This window comes from Lethenteron reissneri, chromosome 71, assembly GCF_015708825.2.
Source record: "Lethenteron reissneri isolate LAM-NWPU_2019-01 chromosome 71, ASM1570882v1, whole genome shotgun sequence".
NCBI lineage: Eukaryota > Metazoa > Chordata > Hyperoartia > Petromyzontiformes > Petromyzontidae > Lethenteron > Lethenteron reissneri.
Genome location: NC_083849.1, coordinates 4,284,978 through 4,309,061, shown reverse-complemented (window position 1 = coordinate 4,309,061; position 24,084 = coordinate 4,284,978). Strand labels below are relative to the sequence as shown.

The window sequence follows — 24,084 nt, the reverse complement described above, 5'->3', positions numbered from 1 at the left end:
CACGGCGCGTACAGTGTGCACGGCGCGTACAGTGTGCACGGCGCGTACAGTGTGCACGGCGCGTACAGTGTGCACGGCGCGTACAGTGTGCACGGCGCGTACAGTGTGCACGGCGCGTACAGTGTGCACGGTGTAAAAGTAAACTCACAGCGCGGTCTCGGCGCAGGGCCCAGGCGATAGGCGCGGACGAGAGAGGCGCCTCTGTGTCGCCTCCTCGACTTCTATCATCCAGCCCCGCCGGACGGGACGACTCTCGCCGCTCTCTCTCTCGCGCGACTTCTCGAGACAGCGAGACACGGAGAGACACACAGAGGGAGAGAGACACGGAGAGAGAGACAGAGAGAGAGAGACACACACGGAGAGACACACAGAGGGAGACACACACACAGAGACACACACAGAGATACACACAGAGAGACACACAGAGGCACCCACACACAGCGAGAGACACACAGAGAGACACACAGATAGACACAGAGAGATACACACAGAGAGACACACAGAGGCACCCACACACAGCGAGAGACACACAGATACACACACAGATACACACAGAGAGACACACAGAGAGACACAGAGAGGCACCCACACACAGCGAGAGACACACAGATACACACACAGATACACACAGAGAGACACACAGAGAGACACAGAGAGGCACCCACACACAGCGAGAGACACACAGATACACACAGAGATACACACAGAGAGACACACAGAGAGACACACAGAGGCACCCACACACAGCGAGAGACACACAGATACACACACAGATACACACAGAGAGACACACAGAGAGACACAGAGAGGCACTGGGGACACTTTCGCGTGCTGCGGCTCCGGGCTAAGAGCGCTCGCGCTGTGGCAGCAGCAGCGGCGCCCTCGTGGCCGGGCGCTCGCGATTGGCCAGAGCGGCGAGCCACGTGACGAGGCGGAGGCCGCCACCAAAGGCAAAGGTGGCCCGCATAGCCTCCAGGGGATTTAGGGGCAAGTGCTGTAGGCAAAGGTGGCCCGCGTAGCCTGTAACAGGCTGTAGGGGCAAGTGCTGTTAGCGAGCAGCGCCTTTGACGGCCGGCACGGCACACGAGGGGGTGGGTGGCCAACAGCGCGCACGCCCGGTCGCCTTTGTCTCCCCAGTGGCGATCTTTACTACACACCGCACCAGGTACTCATTGGAGGCCGAGTCGACCTAGGGGAGGCCCAGGACCTGTTCAAGATAATAGCCGTCACTAGTAGCGCGCAGCGCGCTAACCGTTGCACCACCGCTCCCCCACCGATACCACAGAGACGTCACCACGGCGCCCGTGCCAGGCTAGGTGCACTTTGAGGCTATCACGTGAAGCGTTGAAGGCTCGCTGACCAGGAGGTCTCGGGACAGACCCTGCAGGTGCCACGGGTCGACTGACTGAGATGACCGGTAGATGCACACCAGCTCTACCCCCTACTGTGCCAGGCTAGGTGCATGAGGTATTGATACAGACCCTGCAGGTGCCACGGGTTGAATGACTGAGATGACCGGTAGATGCACACCAGCTGTACCCCCTACTGTGCCAGGCTAGGTGCATGAGGTCTCGATACAGACCCTGCAGGTGCCACGGGTTGAATGACTGAGATGACCGGTAGATGCACCACTAGCTGTACCCCCTACTGTGCCGGGCTAGGTGCAGGAGGTCTCGGGACAGACCCAGCAGGTGCCACGGGTCGACTGACTGAGATGACCGGTAAATGCACCACCACCTGTGCCCGCTACTGTGCCAGGCTAGGTGCAGGAGGTTTCGGGACAGACCCAGCAGGTGCCACGGATCGACTGACTGAGATGACCGGTAGATGCACCACCACCTGTGCCCGCTACTGTGCCAACTCGCTGTGTTTTAGCCGCCCGGCGCTCCGCTCGTTGTTGTGAGCGTCGCTCCTCCCCCCTCCGTTGTTGCTGGAGGGCGACTGCCTCCAACTGCCCAGTGTTGTATACTAACCCTTCTTCCAAAATTGAGATTAATAATATTTGATGATATTTTTATATATTATCTTTTTACTTGTTTTTTTTAATGAATGAAACACACCAAAGCGCAGCAAACTGCAAAACACCAGGTGTTGTTAAGTAATGAACTGGAGGAGGGCTAGGATGGCAGAATTTGCAACCTTGCTTCAAGGAAAGATAAGGCCTGATGAACGGGCACATGTCACCCGTGCAGGCGGCAGAGACAGTGGGAGTGTCAGCCAGACATAGTTAAGGCAAAAAGCCCAACCATCCTGCATGGTTTTAAAGTAACGTCAAAATTCGAAATTCAACAACAGAGTAGGCTAAATTATCGATCCTCGCGCTCGCTCAAATTGGAGACCAGGCTGTGTTGTATACTAACCCTTCCTCCAAAATTGAGATTAATAATATTTGATGATTTTTATATATTATCTTTTTACTTGTTTTTTTAAACACACCAAAGCGCAGCAAACTGCAAAACACCAGGTGTTGTTAAGTGATGAACTGGAGGAGGGCTAGGATGGCAGAATTTGCAACCTTGCTTCAAGGAAAGATAAGGCCTGATGAACGGGCACATGTCACCCGTGCAGGCGGCAGAGACAGTGGGAGTGTCAGCCAGACATAGTTAAGGCAAAAAGCCCAACCATCCTGCATGGTTTTAAAGTAACGTCAAAATTCGAAATTCAACAACAGAGTAGGCTAAAGTATCGATCCTCGCGCTCGCTCAAATTGGAGACCAGGCTGCGAGCTACATCAATGAACCATTGCCCATTTGCTAATCCAATACTGAATGTTAATATTACTGAAGTCAAAACGAATTCTATGACCTCAGCACATGGGCAAATAATAGGGCAGTGTCGACTCAAAGGCAATGGAAGAAAACAGAGGCGCCTTTGTCTAAATCACAACCACAAAAAGCCAGGAATCATCACTGATTGTGTGTTTAGGGATTCCGAGCTAGTTGGAACACGTGCACACAGGGGGGGAGGTAGAAGTACGCCTTGTCCTCCTGCAGCTGAGGGAGCAAAGATAAACCCAAGAAGGCCAAGAAATTAAATTAAGTGGGTCAGCTCAAGGCTGTGTGCACAGGGGAGGGAGCTGATTTAAACAACCCTGCACGTCTGAACGTGAGGGGGCCCTGGACCTGAAATTAAGAATAACACTCCCAGAGCAGAAGGTGATACACGGTGAGACGAGAATAAGAGGGTTGTATATCTCTCAAGGATGCAGACCCAGCTGAACAACAAGGCTGCGGGGGTCACCAGAAGTTCGCGTTCGCCTAGTTAAGACAAAAAGCTCAATTATTCTGTATTGCTATTAAAGTAACGTTAAAGTCGGAATTTAACAACAGGGTAGGCTAAAGTTTGATATTCACACCCACTCCAATTAAACCAGGTCACAAGTACGCCTACTGAACCATCACCATCATTAAGTCAATATGAAATGTTATTTCCATACTTTAATGCTTTCTATACAACTCGACCCGAAGCATATGCATGAAAAGACAAAAGTAAAACTTATGAAAAGCCAGGATAACGGGATGAATCACCACCAGGTCGAATATAAATACATAATAAAAAAACGATGTTAAACCCAGGGTCGGAGAGAAAGGGAGATCCCGGCCGTATTTGTATCTCCGCCGCGCGGGATAGGAGTGTGTATACGCTCGGGGAAACACCTCCACTTGAGTCAAGCACCACGATGGGAAACGACAGACCTTAGGTTACATACAGAATCATAACTGTGAAATAGTAAGGGACAAATGTTAACTTAAAACTTCTTAACCATTTCTTTGTGCGCCGGGTCGGAGAGAGTGTTGCCCCTCCCTCCAGGTGGTGCAACACGAACAAAGACGCCTATGAGACGATTTGTAACGTCTGTGTTTTGGGTTCATGAAGAAGGCCAGACAAGAGATAATATTGCACCCAGACAGAGAGACGACCTCGAGGCAATTTGTAACACCTGATTGTTTGCTCGTGGGTTTTATGGAGGGAGTGGGACAACGGAATACCGTGAGTGATGCACACAAGGACATACGGACGTACGGACACACACATGGACACACCTGCCTACGGACAGATCCTGACACAGCAAAAATCGAAAAGAAGCCCCGCCTTGTGGGCGGGATCCAGGGGGATTTTTTGGCATAAAGGAAAGGATCCTGAGCATTGGAAATTAGTGCGACCAGCGGGTCGGCTCACGGGGGGAGTGCGACCAGCGGGTCGGCTCACGTGGGGGGTGCGACCAGCGGGTCGACTCAGGAACAAGCTGCGACCAGCGGGTCGGCTCGACTCATCTTCAGCTCGTCTGGGACTCAGCCGAGTTCGATCGGCTTGCCAAAGCCGGCTCTCGGGGCTCGACTCAAGCGGCTCCCCATCTCCTCTGCAGGCGGGCAAGACCCGCTTGACAGCTCAACTCGGCCTGCGTGGGTCAACCTCTGCCGAGTCGGAGGTCTCTGCTGCCGCCGGAGTGGTGAGAGTCGCGGTTTGGCGACGAGGCTCGCGGTTCGGCGACGACCCAGCACTGCATGCTGCGAGCGAGTTGTGGGCGCCACCTACCGACCGGGTTCCGAACTGCGACAGCGTATCAACGGGCATCCGAACCAGTTCCCCACGGTGACAGGGGAGCGACTGATACGTATGACGCGCACCGCCCCCTCACCACACGACCACCAGGCGTCTGTTTGACATAAAGAATCGACTCCGAACACTGACTATTCAAGACAACTCTTACCACTCAAACACACTCGAACCCATAAGCCATCTGTGGCTGGGAAGGCATCACAACGAGACCGAATGATGGCCATCCGTCGTTTATAAAAGTATTCGTAATTTTTATCTTTAATATTTAGTGGGCTGTACTCTTAATCGCATAAATTCCCAACAGATCCATCAATACGAACTGATTTTTGGCACCTCCTTCCGCCGAGCCACGCTCACGTGGGGAGTAGTGGCCACCGGATCCTTATCAGGTGATCTGGTCCCCAATTAGTAAACTTGGTATAAGATAACGATCTTCGGAAAAGGAGCACCGTCGCAGGCCCTTACTCCGAGCCGTTCTGTTGTCAGATAACCTGCCGATGTATCTGTTGAGATTGGTGCCTTTAAGAATAATAACTGTTTTTGATTGTGTTTTTTTATCGCCGTATAATCTTTCAAGTATCTTTCAGTCATAATCGCCGCACGTACTCGCATCCTCTACAGAATATTCAACTGTCCCGTGACCCAAGGTGCTAACAACGTGATAAGGGTTGCGTATGATCAATAAGGAGTGCGGTACTGCGTGAACAAAATTGAGTATAATCATTCATTAACGTTAAGGTTTTCTTAGCATAGTATTTGCATATTTTAACGACTCTCTCACTAACAACCATCGCGTTATGCGGGATCCATGTGCCGTTGTCAAAGTGAAATCAGACAATCGTTGATGATACTGTATTGATGCCGTGTTGACGTTCCGGGATTGAGAGTTCGCATACTATATCATAGTTAAGGTTGAATTAGTAATAAATTGATCAATACAGAAGTGGTTGTGTGATTCTTTCCTGAAATCTATGCATAAGATCTGCTTCTGCGTTGAGATCTGAACTTGGTGACCTTAATAAACACACTAACACATACTCAGTAAATGTTAAAGCGATAACGGGGTGAACCGGGGACCTAAAATATAACCACGAATACACACTCTGGGAATGTTAAATCGAGAATGAGACGAACCTAGACAACGATGCCGAGTTAATTTAAGTTAATCTTGCATACTTACACCACACCTGCATAACTGCATACGATTAATTGCCTTATTCCGATCGATAACCCACCCTCATCACCGAGGCGGGGTCTGGTTATCATAACGACTTGCATTATCATAATTACACCCACTCGCATAATTAATACGATTACCTCTCGAATTGGTATAATTAAAATGTGCATAATTACATAAATTAACATATTTCCGGATAATTACACATTTGGCCAAATTTCATTTAATTATTATTATTTTCACTGAATATTCATAACCCACATATACAACATAATAATTTCACCCACGCACGCATACAACATAACAAATTTTGATAACCAACATATACAACAGCTGCGAGCTACATCAATGAACCATTGCCCATTTGCTAATCCAATACTGAATGTTAATATTACTGAAGTCAAAACGAATTCTATGACCTCAGCACATGGGCAAATAATAGGGCAGTGTCGACTCAAAGGCAATGGAAGAAAGCAGAGGCGCCTTTGTCTAAATCACAACCACAGAAAGCCAGGAATCATCACTGATTGTGTGTTTAGGGATTCCGAGCTAGTTGGAACACGTGCACACAGGGGGGAGGTAGAAGTACGCCTTGTCCTCCTGCAGCTGAGGGAACAAAGATAAACCCAAAAAGGCCAAGGAATTAAATTATTAAATCCAGGGTGAGTGGTCAAATGAAGTGGGTCAGCTCAAGGCTGTGTGCACAGGGGAGGGAGCTGATTTAAACAACCCTGCACGTCTGAACGTGAGGGGGCCTTTGACCTGAAATTAAGAATAACACTCCCAGAGCAGAAGGTTGGATGGCCACAGTGAGACGAGAATAAGAGTGTTGTATATCTCTCAAGGATGCAGACCCAGCTGAACAACAAGGCTGCGGGGGTCACCAGAAGTTCGCGTTCGCCTAGTTAAGACAAAAAGCTCAATTATTCTGTATTGCTATTAAAGTAACGTTAAAGTCGGAATTTAACAACAGGGTAGGCTAAAGTTATTGATATTCACACCCACTCCAATTAAACCAGGCCACAAGTTACGCCTACTGAACCATCACCATCATTAAGTCAATATGAAATGTTATTTCCATACTTTAATACTTTCTATACAACTCGACCCGAAGCATATGACAATCAGAACCTTCCTAAGTCAAAATTGAATCGCACCCAGACAGGAGCGAATAGTCGATATAAGGTTGAAGAGGGAAGGAAATTAAGAGCACGGCGAACTGCAAACGTAAGCAAAAAGCCGGGAACGACACCAGCCCAGCAACAGCGAGTCGGGCTTCGACAGGCCATAAAAGTAGAAATAATAACTCCCGGGGTCAGGGGACACAAGAAGAAGCAGGCAGACAAAAACCAGAACTGACTCCAAGGTTCAACCGCCCTCACCTACAAGGAGTGACGGAAATTAATGAGGCCTTGAGTTAACGGCGTCAGCTGGACAGCAACAACAACGGCGAGCAGAGATAGGGTGGGGCAAAGACTGCGGGGCTATGGAATGCAACTTCGTGTCAGTAAAGCCCTGACAAACAAGTTAAGTTAAAGACATCACAATACATAATATCGTACATAACATCAATGTTAACGCTATTCACCGTAAACTATATTCCGCTTATATAACCATGCAGACACCAAGGAATACGAATTCCTAGGATCAAGAAACTTACCCCTTAACCTAAGATATCGGAAATAAATTAATAATAATAAGCATATGCATGAAAAGACAAAAGTAAAACTTATGGAAAAGCCAGGATAACGGGATGAATCACCACCAGGTCGAATATAAATACATAATAAAAAAAAACGATGTTAAACCCAGGGTCGGAGAGAAAGGGAGATCCCGGCCGTCTTTGTATCCCCGCAGCGCGGGATAGGAGTGTGTATACGCTCGGGGAAACACCTCCACTTGAGTCAAGCACCACGATGGGAAACGACAGACCTTAGGTTACATACAGAATCATAACTGTGAAATAGTAAGGGACAAATGTTAACTTAAAACTTTTTAACCATTTCTTTGTGCGCCGGGTCGGAGAGAGTGTTGCCCCTCCCTCCAGGTTGTGCAACACGAACAAAGACGCCTATGAGACGATTTGTAACGTCTGTGTTTTGGGTTCATGAAGAAGGCCAGACAAGAGATAATATTGCACCCAGACAGAGAGACGACTTCGAGGCAATTTGTAACATCTGATTGTTTGCTCGTGGGTTTATGGAGGGAGTGTGACAACGGAATATACCGTGGGTGATGCACACAAGGACATACGGACGTACGGACACACACATGGACACACCTGCCTACGGACAGATCCTGACACAGCAAAAATCGAAAGAAGCCCCGCCTTGTGGGCGGGATCCAGGGGGATTTTTCGGCATAAAGGAAAGGATCCTGAGCATTGGAAACTAGTGCGACCAGCGGGTCGACTCAGGAGCGAGCTCGACCGGGAGGGTCGGCTCAGGAGCGAGCTGCGACCAGCGGGTCGGCTCGACTCATCTTCAGCTCGTCTGGGACTCAGCCGAGTTCGATCGGCTTACCAAAGCCGGCTCTCGGGGCTCGACTCAAGCGGCTCCCCATCTCCTCTGCAGGCGGGCAAGACCCGCTTGACAGCTCAACTCGGCCTGCGTGGGTCAACCTCTGCCGAGTCGGAGGTCTCTGCTGCCGCCCGAGTGGTGAGGGTCGCGGTTTGGCGACGAGGCTCCGTGCACACCCTGGTCGACGACCCAACACTGCACGCTGCGAGCGAGTTGTGGGCGCCACCTACCGACCGGGTTCCGAACTGCGACAGCGTATCAACGGGCATCCGAACCAGTTCACCACGGGGACAGGGGAGCGACTGATACGTATGACGCGCACCGCCCCCTCACCACACGACCACCAGGCGTCTGTTTGACATAAAGAATCGACTCCGAACACTGACTATTCAAGACAACTCTTACCACTCAAACACACTCGAACCCATAAGCCATCCGTGGCTGGGAAGGCATCACAACGAGACCGAGTGATGGCCATCCGTCGTTTATAAGAGTATTCGTAATTTTTATCTTTAATATTTAGTGGGCTGTACTCTTAATCGCATAAATTCCCAACAGATCCATCAATACGAACTGATTCTTGGCACCTCCTTCCGCCGAGCCACGCTCACGTGGGGAGTGGTGGCCCACCGGATCCTTATCAGGTGATCTGGTCCCCAATTAGTAAACTTGGTATAAGATAACGATCTTCGGAAAAGGAGCACCGTCGCAGGCCCTTACTCCGAGCCGTTCTGTTGTCAGATAACCTGCCGATGTATCTGTTGAGATTGGTGCCTTTAAGAATAATAACTGTTTTTGATTGTGTTTTTTTATCGCCGTATAATCTTTCAAGTATCTTTCAGTCATAATCGCCGCACGTACTCGCATATGATCAATAAGGAGTGCGGTACTGCGTGAACAATATTGAGTATAATCATTCATTAACGTTAAGGTTTTCTTAGCATAGTATTTGCATATTTTAACGACTCTCTCTCTCACTAACAACCATCGCGTTATGCGGGATCCATGTGCCGTTGTCAAAGTGAAATCAGACAATCGTTGATGATACTGTATTGATGCCGTGTTGACGTTCCGGGATTGAGGGTTCGCATACTATATCATAGTTAAGGTTGAATTAGTAATAAATTGATCAATACAGAAGTGGTTGTGTGATTCTTTCCTGAAATCTATGCATAAGATCTGCTTCTGCGTTGAGATCTGAACTTGGTGACCTTAATAAACACACTAATACATACTCAGTAAATGTTAAAGCGATAACGGGGTGAACCCGGGGACCTAAAATATAACCACGAATACACACTCTGGGAATGTTAAAGCGAGAATGAGACGAACCTAGACAACGATGCCGAGTTAATCTAAGTTAATCTTGCATACTTACACCACACCTGCATAACTGCATACGATTAATTGCCTTATTCCGATCGATAACCCACCCTCGTCACCGAGGCGGGGTCTGGTTATCATAACGACTTGCATTATCATAATTACACCCACTCGCATAATTAATACGATTACCTCTCGAATTGGCATAATTAAAATGTGCATAATTACATAAATTAACATATTTCCGGATAATTACACATTTGGCCAAATTTCATTTAATTATTATTATTTTCACTGAATATTCATAACCCACATATACAACATAATAATTTCACCCACGCACGCATACAACATAACAAATTTCGATAACCAACATATACAACACCAGTAGCAGCAGCGTCCTTCACGAGCCTCCTCCTCCTCCTCCAGAGGCCGATCTTGACACCGCTGGTAGCGCTCATTGGCTCCCCAACCACCACCACCACAACCACCACCACCACCACGCGCATTGCACAACCAACTCACTAACTCAACCGCATGCGCCTGGTAATAGGTTAATAGGCGACGTTTTGGTCCATAGGCCTTTTTAATACCCCCCCCCCCGCCCACATAAAAATATATGTGCTCTGAAGAAGGCCCATCGACCGAAACGTCGTCAATGACACAGTATCAATGTAAAGGCCCCCGACACTCACACACGCGCGCCGTGTTAATTTGTTGTTGTTGTTCTTGTGCAGCAGCATCATCACCACCACCAACATCATTTTGTAAACACAAAAATGACTTATCGTCATTAGGGGGGTCATGCTCTACCCACTGCTCGGTCACGCCGACGACGACGATTATGCGAACAATGCACTCCGCAGCAGGTTGAAGTCATCTGCATCTACAGTGAGGGGAAAAAGTATTTGATCTCCTGCTGATTTTGTACGTTTGCCCACTGACAAAGAAATGAGCAGTCTATAATTTTAATGGTAGGTTAATTTGAACAGTGAGAGACATAATAACAACAACAAAATCCAGAAAAACGCATGTCAAAAATGTTATAAATTGATTTGCATTTTAATGAGGGAAATATTTGACCCCTCTGCAAAACATGACTTCGTACTTGGTGGCAAAACCCTTGCTGGCAATCACAGAGGTCAGACGTTTCTTGTAGTTGGCCACCAGGTTTGCACACATCTCAGGAGGGATTTTGTCCCACTCCTCTTTGCAGATCTTCTCCAAGTCATTAAGGTTTCGAGGCTGACGTTTGGCAACTCGAACCTTCAGCTCCCTCCACAGATTTTCTATGGGATTAAGGTCTGGAGACTGGCTAGGCCACTCCAGGACCTGAATGTGCTTCTTCTTGAGCCACTCCTTTGTTGCCTTGGCCGTGTGTTTTGGGTCATTGTCATGCTGGAATACCCATCCACGACCCATTTTCAATGCCCTGGCTAAGGGAAGGAGGTTCTCACCCAATATTTCACGGTACATGGCCCCGTCCATCGTCCCTTTGATACGGTGAAGTTGTCCTGTCCCCTTAGCAGAAAAACACCCCCAAAGCATAATGTTTCCACTTCCATGTTTGACCGTGGAGATGGTGTTCTTGGGGTCATAGGCAGCATTCCTCCTCCTCCAAACACGGCGAGTTGAGTTGATGCCAAAGAGCTCCATTTTGGTCTCATCTGACCACAATACTTTCACCCAGTTGTCCTCTGAATCATTCAGATGTTCATTGGCAAACTTCAGACGGGAATGTATATGTGCTTTCTTGAGCAGGGGGGCCTTGCGGGCGCTGCAGAATTTCAGTCCTTCATGGCGTAGTGTGTTACCAACTGTTTTCTTGGTGACTATGGTCCCAGCTGCCTTGAGATCATTGACGAGATCCTCCAATGTAGTTTTGGGCTGATTCCTCACCGTTCTAATGATCATTGCACATCCACGAGGTGAGATCTTGCATGGAGCCCCAGGCCGAAGGAGATTGACAGTTCTTTTGTGTTTCTTCCATTTGCGAATAACCGCACCAACTGTTGTCACCTTCTCACCAAGCTGCTTGGTGATGGTCTTGTAGCCCATTCCAGCCTTGTATAGATCTACAATCTTGTCCCTGACATCCTTGGAGAGCTCTTTGGTCTTGGCCATGGTGGAGAGTTTGGAATCTGATTGATTGATTGCTTATGTGAACAGGTGTCTTTTATACAGGCAACAAGCCGAGATTAGGAGCACTCCCTTTAAGAGTGTGCTCCTAATCTCAGCTCGTTACCTGTATAAAAGACACCTGGGAGCCAGAAATCTTTCTGATTGAGAGGGGATCAAATACTTATTTCCCTCATTAAAATGCAAATCAATTTATAACATTTTTGACATGCGTATTTCTGTTTTTTGTTGTTGTTATTCTGTCTCTCACTGTTCAAATTAACCTACCATTAAAATTATAGACTGATCATTTCTTTGTCAGTGGGCAAACGTACAAAATCAGCAGGGGATCAAACACTTTTTTCCCTCACTGTACAATTGAGGTCCTAAAGATCATCCATTTGGACTAAATTTTTACGACCTCCCCTGGAGTGCAAGAGAAGTTTTCCCAGAGGTGGAAGTTGAAATCTTTCTCTACTGGGTCTTCCGCCAGACATTCCCAGAAAACCCACACTTTTTGTTTAGGGCTTCCACGTCTATCTGGTCGGTGCCCACACGTCAGATCCAACTTTTTTTTGCCTGGCCGTGACTTCGCCCCGCGGTGATCAGTTGACAGCTCTTCCCCTCTCTTCATCCGAGTGTCTCCAACATACAGTCTGAGGTCTGATGATATAATCGCACCTCCCATGTTTTTATTCTTTGGATACAGTTTACAATATTTTACAGTTGTCATGATTTTCGTTTCATAAGTCTCCTGTTACCTTAAAGAAAACATCATTTTGGACAGCAGTATTACAAATGCATTGGTTTAACACGTAGGCTTTCGCGACCAATATCCATAATAGAGGTTTTTTGGGTTAGATCGTGTAAATATATCAATGTGTCATTATAACCCGAAGGAAAACTTCAAAGGGCTCGCATAATGCATAATGTACGTTGCCTTAGTAACCCCCCCCCCCCCCCCCCCCCCGTGGCACAAGAGCGCAGAAGCGTGGTCACCACATCTACGCCTCTATATAAGGAACGAAACAGTTAAGACTTACTCTTAATTAAATAATAGCATATGACGTTTCGATTGCAACACGAGCAATCATCATCAGGTACAAATGAAAGAGGAAAAAAACCTAGTAAACTTAGAAATATAATGCAATACAACACAGAGTCGGCTAACATAACAGTCAAACCCTACCTGGTTGATTACGTTCTTCCAAAGATTGCTGAATTTGAGAGAGAGACAAAACACAGACACGGAGACACAGACAGACACATAAGCAGAGAGAGAAACACATAGGCACACAGAGAAACAACGCCTCTGTGTCGAGGCCTTAAATAGTGAGAGAGAGGGGCAGAGAGAGGGGGGGGTGGAGAAATTAGCATGTCAATGACAGATTTGGAGCTTTCGTGACTGCATGAAATAATAGAGCAACAACGCGAGGACACACAGAGAGAGAGAAAACACGTAATCAAACGAACTTGGTAAAATTTTGAAATGTAATGCAATGCAACACAGCGGACAGGAAGTGGCTGGAGTTTGACGGAGAAGCGGACAGGAAGTGGCTGGAGTGTGACAGGGGAGCGGACAGGAAGTGGCTGGAGTGTGACAGGGGAGCGGACAGGAAGTGGCTGGAGTGTGACGGAGAAGCCGACAGGAAGCGGCTGGAGTGTGATGGGGGAGCGGACAGGAAGCGGCTGGAGTGTGACGGGGGAGCGGACAGGAAGTGGCTGGAGTGTGACGGAGAAGCCGACAGGAAGCGGCTGGAGTGTGATGGGGGAGCGGACAGGAAGTGGCTGGAGTGTGACAGGGGAGCGGACAGGAAGTGGCTGGAGTGTGACAGGGGAGCGGACAGGAAGTGGCTGGAGTGTGACGGAGAAGCCGACAGGAAGTGGCTGGAGTGTGATGGGGGAGCGGACAGGAAGCGGCTGGAGTGTGATGGGGGAGCGGACAGGAAGTGGCTGGAGTGTGACGGAGAAGCCGACAGGAAGCGGCTGGAGTGTGATGGGGGAGCGGACAGGAAGCGGCTGGAGTGTGATGGGGGAGCGGACAGGAAGCGGCTGGAGTGTGATGGGGGAGCGGACAGGAAGTGGCTGGAGTGTGACGGAGAAGCCGACAGGAAGCGGCTGGAGTGTGATGGGGGAGCGGACAGGAAGCGGCTGGAGTGTGACGGGGGAGCGGACAGGAAGCGGCTGGAGTGTGACGGAGAAGCCGACAGGAAGCGGCTGGAGTGTGATGGGGGAGCGGACAGGAAGCGGCTGGAGTGTGATGGGGGAGCAGACAGGAAGCGGCTGGAGTGTGACGGGGGAGCGGACAGGAAGCGGCTGGAGTGTGATGGGGGAGCGGACAGGAAGCGGCTGGAGTGTGATGGAGAAGCGGACAGGAAGCGGCTGGAGTGTGATGGGGGAGCGGACAGGAAGTGGCTGGAGTGTGATGGGGGAGCGGACAGGAAGCGGCTGGAGTGTGACGGGGGAGCGGACAGGAAGCGGCTGGAGTGTGATGGGGGAGCGGACAGGAAGCGGCTGGAGTGTGACGGGGGAGCGGACAGGAAGTGGCTGGAGTGTGACGGAGAAGCCGACAGGAAGCGGCTGGAGTGTGATGGGGGAGCGGACAGGAAGCGGCTGGAGTGTGATGGGGGAGCGGACAGGAAGCGGCTGGAGTGTGATGGGGGAGCGGACAGGAAGTGGCTGGAGTGTGACGGAGAAGCCGACAGGAAGCGGCTGGAGTGTGATGGGGGAGCGGACAGGAAGCGGCTGGAGTGTGATGGGGGAGCGGACAGGAAGCGGCTGGAGTGTGATGGGGGAGCGGACAGGAAGTGGCTGGAGTGTGACGGAGAAGCCGACAGGAAGCGGCTGGAGTGTGATGGGGGAGCGGACAGGAAGCGGCTGGAGTGTGACGGGGGAGCGGACAGGAAGCGGCTGGAGTGTGACGGAGAAGCCGACAGGAAGCGGCTAGAGTGTGATGGGGGAGCGGACAGGAAGCGGCTGGAGTGTGATGGGGGAGCGGACAGGAAGCGGCTGGAGTGTGACGGGGGAGCGGACAGGAAGCGGCTGGAGTGTGATGGGGGAGCGGACAGGAAGCGGCTGGAGTGTGATGGAGAAGCGGACAGGAAGCGGCTGGAGTGTGACGGGGGAGCGGAGAGGAGAGTCGACGTAGACGGAGAAGCGGAGCGAGCGAGGCCGGCGGAACGCGGCGAGTGAGCGGAGAGCATGCTGGAACGATGTTGAATTGTATGGTATTAGCGAAATAAAGTGACGACGGAAGAGCAAGAAGCTGTCGCTTGAAATTCAGCACTACACATGTGTAGTGTATGTCTCATGAGGCACACACAGAAGTCTGGAGGCACCACGATTTATTAACAACTTTACAGGGCTACGGGTTAACAACACTCGGGGTTACACGAGACCCCTAAAGGGGTCTCCCCGTAACTGAGTCCACGATGACCGACGCTGTCCGAACCCCGAAGTCGCCTGCACCGTCAGCTCCCCCACCAAACTGCCCCGATCGCTCCGCCCCCATTCCTCTGATTCCTCCCGAGCGTGGCCTCGCTCTGCCCCCTCCTCGGTCTCTCGAGACGGAACTGGAGCCAGCGTCACATCAAGTTCAAGTTCATTTATTAGGTATAGCCCTGTGAGCCATTCAGCTCTTGAATCGGGTGCAACCGCAACAAACAAAAAACAAAACATGAACAAAAAACATCTTAAAGTGAATATGTGACTAAGTGCAAACAGAAAATCCAAGAAAAGACAGCAAAAATATTGCAGAAAAAACACCGTACACCAACGCTGTGTGCAAAAATCTCAGTGGGATGCAAGTCAAACAACAACAACCACAAGACAGCTCGTTTTCGGGCCCTCTTCACTCCCCTGAGTCAGCACGTCCCCTCTCTCTCTCTGCAACGGGACCCTGCATGGCCTCCATCTCTACCACGTCTCCGTCGGCTCCCTCAAAAGATAGGTGTGCACTCCTTTGTGGCCTTCCACGCACCTGGGGGGGGGGGGGGGGCAGACATTTGTGACAATGTGTGACAAGGGGGGGATAGGTTGGAGAAATGTGACGTCACATCAAAATGCGCAACTTTCAATAAATATAAACAACACGTTCTACTTAATTAAATAAACTTTTTAATAAATGTTTTCTCCTACAACAGGCATGTTTAAAGTCCGGCCGGCAGGCCAACTACGGCCCGCGGTCAGATTTCATACGGCCCGCAGCTTCTTATAATGTGTTATTTATGGTTCGCTAGCTCTGTCAGAATAAATAAATCATAAAACTTTAAAGATGTAATTCCTCCTTTCACCACACGGTGGCAGCACCATGCTAATGCTCTCTGGCTCTGCATCCATGCCGTGGACCCTTCTCGAATCATTTCTGCCATGGTGACTGCAAAATAAAAGAGAAAAGTTGACAGTGAGGGCCGCTGCTTTCAGAAGCGGTGGGAATTACAATACTTCTTCACTGAAAATCGAGGCAATTGTGTTTGTCTATTTGTAAAGAGACGGTTGCCTTGTTTAAGGATTTCAACGTAAAGACACAGTACGAGGCTAAACATACTACAACATACGACAAGCTAACAGGGAGTGACCACGCTGAAAAAGCGAAGCAACTCCAAGCTGCTCTGGCATAGCAACAGCGATTCTTCACGCGGGCCTATGAGTCAAAGGAATACATCACCAAAGTCAGCTACGAAGTGGCCATGTTAATAGCTAAACATGGCAACCTTTTACTGAAGGTGCGTTTATCAAAGACTGTGTCATGAAAATGGTGGAGAACATTTGCCCCAAGAAGGAGCAAGAATTTATTAATGTTTGCCTGGCATACAACACTGTGGCATGGAAAGTTGAGGACATATCGTCAGATATTCAGAGACAACTGGGGGACAGGGGAGTGGCTTTTGATTATTTCTCATCAGCCTGCGATGAAAGTACCGATGCATCTGACACTGTACAACTACTTATTTTTTTAAAGAGGAGTTGATGACAACATGAACGTGACAGAGGAGCTGCTTGACCTCAAAAGCCTTAAAGGGCAAACCAGAGGAACAGATGTATTCGTTTCTGTTTGTGAAGCTGTTGATGATATGAAACTACCATGGAGTAAAGTTTCTGGGATCATTACCGATGGTGCGCCTACCATAGCTGGTGAGCGAAGTGGATTGTCCACACTGATCTACAATAAAGTCAGCGAAGAAGCAGGTAACGCTATTAAACTTCACTGTATCATTCACCAGCAGGCTCTCTGCGCCAAACATCTCAAATTGGACGATGTTATGAAACCAGTGGCAAAGGCAATCAATCATATTCGCTCTAAAGCTCTATACCACCGACAGTTTCAGCAGTTCTTGCGTGACATCCAGGCTGAATACGGTGACGTAATATATCACAACGATGTGAGGTGGCTTAGTCGGGGGTCCGCACTGCAGCGATTTTTCTCTCTCAAAGAGGAAATTGGAGATTTTTTGGGTGAGAAGGGACAACCAATGGAAGAACTGTCCGATCCTGTATGGCTGGCAAATCTGGCTTTTTTGGTTGACATAACTAAGCATTTGAATGCGCTGAAAGTTAATCTTCAAGGAAAAGTTGCAGTGGTGAGCCAGCTATACGCTCACATCAAGGCCTTTGGAACCAAACTGCAACTATTCCAAAGACACTTGTCCCAAACAGAGCCCTGCACCGCGCACTTCCCAGCTTTGAAAGAGGTAATGGACAGTTTCCCACAGGACAACATCGGTGCGCAAATGAAGTTATGCAACAGCTATCGCATCTCTTTATGTGGAATTTAACAAACGCTTTCGGGACTTTGCAGTTATTGAAAAGTGTTGTATACTAACCCTTCTTCCAAAATTGAGATTAATAATATTTGATGATATTTTTATATATTATCTTTTTACTTGTTTTTTTAATGAATGAAACACACCAAAGCGCAGCAAACTGCAAAACACCAGGTGTTGTTAAGTAATGAACTGGAGGAGGGCTAGGATGGCAGAATTTGCAACCTTGCTTCAAGGAAAGATAAGGCCTGATGAACGGGCACATGTCACCCGTGCAGGCGGCAGAGACAGTGGGAGTGTCAGCCAGACATAGTTAAGGCAAAAAGCCCAACCATCCTGCATGGTTTTAAAGTAACGTCAAAATTCGAAATTCAACAACAGAGTAGGCTAAATTATCGATCCTCGCGCTCGCTCAAATTGGAGACCAGGCTGCGAGCTACATCAATGAACCATTGCCCATTTGCTAATCCAATACTGAATGTTAATATTACTGAAGTCAAAACGAATTCTATGACCTCAGCACATGGGCAAATAATAGGACAGTGTCGACTCAAAGGCAATGGAAGAAAGCAGAGGCGCCTTTGTCTAAATCACAACCACAGAAAGCCAGGAACCATCACTGATTGTGTGTTTAGGGATTCCGAGCTAGTTGGAACACGTGCACACAGGGGGGAGGTAGAAGTACGCCTTGTCCTCCTGCAGCTGAGGGAACAAAGATAAACCCAAAAAGGCCAAGGAATTAAATTATTAAATCCAGGGTGAGTGGTCAAATGAAGTGGGTCAGCTCAAGGCTGTGTGCACAGGGGAGGGAGCTGATTTAAACAACCCTGCACGTCTGAACGTGAGGGGGCCTTTGACCTGAAATTAAGAATAACACTCCCAGAGCAGAAGGTTGGATGGCCACAGTGAGACGAGAATAAGAGTGTTGTATATCTCTCAAGGATGCAGACCCAGCTGAACAACAAGGCTGCGGGGGTCACCAGAAGTTCGCGTTCGCCTAGTTAAGACAAAAAGCTCAATTATTCTGTATTGCTATTAAAGTAACGTTAAAGTCGGAATTTAACAACAGGGTAGGCTAAAGTTATTGATATTCACACCCACTCCAATTAAACCAGGCCACAAGTTACGCCTACTGAACCATCACCATCATTAAGTCAATATGAAATGTTATTTCCATACTTTAATACTTTCTATACAACTCGACCCGAAGCATATGACAATCAGAACCTTCCTAAGTCAAAATTGAATCGCACCCAGACAGGAGCGAATAGTCGATATAAGGTTGAAGAGGGAAGGAAATTAAGAGCACGGCGAACTGCAAACGTAAGCAAAAAGCCGGGAACGACACCAGCCCAGCAACAGCGAGTCGGGCTTCGACAGGCCATAAAAGTAGAAATAATAACTCCCGGGGTCAGGGGACACAAGAAGAAGCAGGCAGACAAAAACCAGAACTGACTCCAAGGTTCAACCGCCCTCACCTACAAGGAGTGACGGAAATTAATGAGGCCTTGAGTTAACGGCGTCAGCTGGACAGCAACAACAACGGCGAGCAGAGATAGGGTGGGGCAAAGACTGCGGGGCTATGGAATGCAACTTCGTGTCAGTAAAGCCCTGACAAACAAGTTAAGTTAAAGACATCACAATACATAATATCGTACATAACATCAATGTTAACGCTATTCACCGTAAACTATATTCCGCTTATATAACCATGCAGACACCAAGGAATACGAATTCCTAGGATCAAGAAACTTACCCCTTAACCTAAGATATCGGAAATAAATTAATAATAATAAGCATATGCATGAAAAGACAAAAGTAAAACTTATGGAAAAGCCAGGATAACGGGATGAATCACCACCAGGTCGAATATAAATACATAATAAAAAAAACGATGTTAAACCCAGGGTCGGAGAGAAAGGGAGATCCCGGCCGTCTTTGTATCCCCGCAGCGCGGGATAGGAGTGTGTATACGCTCGGGGAAACACCTCCACTTGAGTCAAGCACCACGATGGGAAACGACAGACCTTAGGTTACATACAGGAGTGCGACCAGCGGGTCGACTCAGGAGCGAGTGCGACCAGCGGGTCGGCTCGACTCATCTTCAGCTCGTCTGGGACTCAGCCGAGTTCGATCGGCTTACCAAAGCCGGCTCTCGGGGCTCGACTCAAGCGGCTCCCCATCTCCTCTGCAGGAGGGCAAGACCCGCTTGACAGCTCAACTCGGCCTGCGTGGGTCAACCTCTGCCGAGTCGGAGGTCTCTGCTGCCGCCGGAGTGGTGAGGGTCGCGGTTTGGCGACGAGGCTCCGTGCACACCCTGGTCGACGACCCAACACTGCACGCTGCGAGCGAGTTGTGGGCGCCACCTACCGACCGGGTTCCGAACTGCGACAGCGTATCAACGGGCATCCGAACCAGTTCACCACGGTGACAGGGGAGCGACTGATACGTATGACGCGCACCGCCCCCTCACCACACGACCACCAGGCGTCTGTTTGACATAAAGAATCGACTCCGAACACTGACTATTCAAGACAACTCTTACCACTCAAACACACTCGAACCCATAAGCCATCCGTGGCTGGGAAGGCATCACAACGAGACCGAGTGATGGCCATCCGTCGTTTATAAGAGTATTCGTAATTTTTATCTTTAATATTTAGTGGGCTGTACTCTTAATCGCATAAATTCCCAACAGATCCATCAATACGAACTGATTCTTGGCACTTCCTTCCGCCGAGCCACGCTCACGTGGGGAGTGGTGGCCCACCGGATCCTTATCAGGTGATCTGGTCCCCAATTAGTAAACTTGGTATAAGATAACGATCTTCGGAAAAGGAGCACCGTCGCAGGCCCTTACTCCGAGCCGTTCTGTTGTCAGATAACCTGCCGATGTATCTGTTGAGATTGGTGCCTTTAAGAATAATAACTGTTTTTGATTGTGTTTTTTTTATCGCCGTATAATCTTTCAAGTATCTTTCAGTCATAATCGCCGCACGTACTCGCATCCTCTACAGAATATTCAACTGTCCCGTGACCCAAGGTGCTAACAACGTGATAAGGGTTGCGTATGATCAATAAGGAGTGCGGTACTGCGTGAACAATATTGAGTATAATCATTAATTAACGTTAAGGTTTTCGTAGCATAGTATTTGCATATTTTAACGACTCTCTCTCTCACTAACAACCATCGCGTTATGCGGGATCCATGTGCCGTTGTCAAAGTGAAATCAGACAATCGTTGATGATACTGTATTGATGCCGTGTTGACGTTCCGGGATTGAGAGTTCGCATACTATATCATAGTTAAGGTTGAATTAGTAATAAATTGATCAATACAGAAGTGGTTGTGTGATTCTTTCCTGAAATCTATGCATAAGATCTGCTTCTGCGTTGAGATCTGAACTTGGTGACCTTAATAAACACACTAATACATACTCAGTAAATGTTAAAGCGATAACGGGGTGAACCGGGGACCTAAAATATAACCACGAATACACACTCTGGGAATGTTAAAGCGAGAATGAGACGAACCTAGACAACGATGCCGAGTTAATCTAAGTTAATCTTGCATACTTACACCACACCTGCATAACTGCATACGATTAGTTGCCTTATTCCGATCGATAACCCACCCTCGTCACCGAGGCGGGGACTGGTTATCATAACGACTTGCATTATCATAATTACACCCACTCGCATAATTAATACGATTACCTCTCGAATTGGCATAATTAAAATGTGCATAATTACATAAATTAACATATTTCCGGATAATTACACATTTGGCCAAATTTCATTTAATTATTATTATTTTCCCTGAATATTCATAACCCACATATACAACATAATAATTTCACCCACGCACGCATACAACATAACAAATTTTGATAACCAACATATACAACAAAAGGACATATTGCTTTTCTCTTCTCCCTTCTCCGTGGACCCTGATGATGCTCCTCCACAGCTGCAGCTGGAGCTCATTGAGCTACAGTGTGACGATGAGTGCTGCGGAAAACACCAGCAGTGTTCTCTTGTTGACTTTTACCGGCAGCTGGACTAAAGCAGGTTTCCAGAAATGCGGTTATTCACTAAGAAAATGCTGAGCTTATTCGGCTCCACATATTTGTGTGAGCAAACATTCTCAGTCATGAACTTAAACAAGAACCGATTGAGGTCAAGGATGAGTGACTCCCACTTGCGTGACATTTTACGCATCTCAACCACTGCCCTCAAGCCAGACCTGGTCTCTTTACTGAAATCTAGATCTCAGTATCACCCTTTTCATTAGTGTCAGCAAGTTTTCTGTTCCTTGATTAATCTGAAATTGAGTGTTTTGAACGGTAACATCTGTCACTATTAACAGTGAAAAGCCAAAAGCACACTAATGCACTTGGACTTATGGCACTTGTTTTATTAAACTCTTAAATAAGATTTGGTTATAACTGTTGATGTTATGTACCTGTAGATGTGACACAGACTATTGTTTTCTGAAAGATCTTGTAAAAGACAAGGGCAACATTCACTTGTTTTAAAGTTTAATGATAACAGACGACTTTGCATTACTTATAACTCCTGTTTAAAATGTTCATGAGGCAAAGATATTTAACTCATGGAAATTTAAGGTATTCTATACAGTTTGTTCAATGTTAACTGACTGAATGAAAGGCAGAATTGTGTTTTTAGAGTTGTTCACGTCTGCCTGAGTGGCTTATATTTGGTTACATTGTCATTTGAAAAATAAAGGTAATTGTGACAATGAAATTTGTTTCATAACGGTGTGTATTTTCATGTAACTTTTGTAGTGAAAAAAATGTCAGAATGAACTATTGGCCCCCGGGCATCTTCACTTTATCAAATTTGGCCCTCTTTGCAAAAAGTTTGGACACCCCTGTCCTACAACATCAAAGTGCTGCACCACATTAAATACGCACTACAATAACAATAGTTTAAAGCGATTTGAAGCATGTTTTATTTGGGGGGGGGGGGCAGAGCTTTGTGACGTCATATTTGAGGGGGGGTCTGACTTTTTGTGATGCCGTGTGGTGACGAGGGGGGGGGGTCAATAATCGTCCAAAATTGCGTCACGTCATTTATGGACGGCCCCTTAGCATAAAAAAGGAAAATGTTAAACAGCGATTTAACACAGTAATTTGATCGACTACATGAACACATTACGATGAAAAGTTCCGTAAACATCGGACATCAATACCGTTGTTTTGTATGATATGTGAACCGTGGAATTTAATTTAAGATACAATCTGACATATGGGGAGGGCCAAGCTCTGACCGGCGATTTCGTCGGGTGTACAACTTCATCATATTGCAACGCTGTGGTACAATAAAAGCTGGATGCGACGGAATCACCGACTTTGCTGATATTTGCCAAGCAAATGAAGGGGGCATGTCACATCATTACTCGATCCATGGATCGATTGGTAGCAATCGACACAGCGATTAACCCGCAAGTTATGATTAAACCGGTACAGGGACTCCTCTACTTAAGAACGAGTTAGGTTCCAGAGATCTGTTCATAAGTCGATTTGTTCGTAAGTTCAACTTTACTCATGTCAATTTCAAACATATTGTACGGCATCTACATTAATCCCTTACATTAACATAGCCACTTCCGTGCCCTTGTCTAGGAGGCCGCTCCCCTAGCTTACTTTTACATGCTAATTTCTCACATTAACATCACAAGCCCCGGCCATTCTTTATGACCCTTGAGCTACACCCATTTCAAACCTTTTAAAACAGTCTGCCTCAGCAGCAGACCATGCTTTTCCACCTGATGATGGATGCTTGTTTTGCGCCCGAAACGTCGTGATTCATTTTATTTTATACCTACGTGACTTTACCGAAAGAACCAAAGAGTATGGATTCCTGCAGTCCCGAAAGCTTCAAATCAAGATTGAACCACCTCTACGCGGAGGGTTTTCACACATCTGTTAGAGCTTTTAACAGACTGCGAGACAGAAGGCTCACCGAATCGAATTGCTAACCTTTCTCAAGAGATGCCGCGATAACAAGGTGATACCGATCGCATTTACACTCACATCTGCTGCTGTCACTTCTCCTAATGCTGAATGGATCTTGTTCAAAGCTAGCCGATCGCTAATCTCAGAGAGAAAAAGATTGCTCCGATTTGAACTTGATGATTTAGACAAGACTCTCTTACAATCACACTTAAAATTAACAGATAAAATGTCCACTTCTGATTGGAACCATGTAGATAACAGGACAGTCTCTTCTGCTACTTCAATGTCAACCGAATGTAAAGTTAACTTGATCGCTAAATTCAACCTCCTGTCAAAAAAGAAGCCAGAGCCACACGTTAAAAAGTTAGATGTTGACAATATTGTCATCACTATGGGGACCTCATTTGCCAGTAAAAATATGATAATTGGTTCTTTACCCTTCTACCTGGCAACAAAACTGACACCTTTTTGCAAGGAGTCATGTTTGCATAGACCGCAATACCTGCAGTCATAATACAAACAAAAGAACATAACTCTGATAATGTGCACTGTCCTTGAAGTTGATTGGTCCACACCCGAGACAGCTTTCCTTCGAGCCTAGTCTCATATGGGTTGGACCAGATGACGCCAAAAGGCGCCTTTTG

The 24,084-nt window shown here is 47.5% G+C and overlaps 1 protein-coding gene across 1 annotated transcript in view; it reads right to left on the bottom strand.

Annotated features, from left to right (window-relative positions):
- The window catches only part of LOC133361215 (probable helicase senataxin), a 31,439-nt gene extending 28,622 nt beyond the window's left edge, over nucleotides 1-2,817 (bottom strand). Inside the window, exon 1 of the mRNA XM_061580098.1 lies at nucleotides 149-2,817. The gene's annotated coding sequence lies outside the window, so the exon portion shown is untranslated. The remainder of the gene's footprint in view (nucleotides 1-148) is intronic.
- Nucleotides 2,818-24,084: the final 21,267 nt, after the last annotated feature.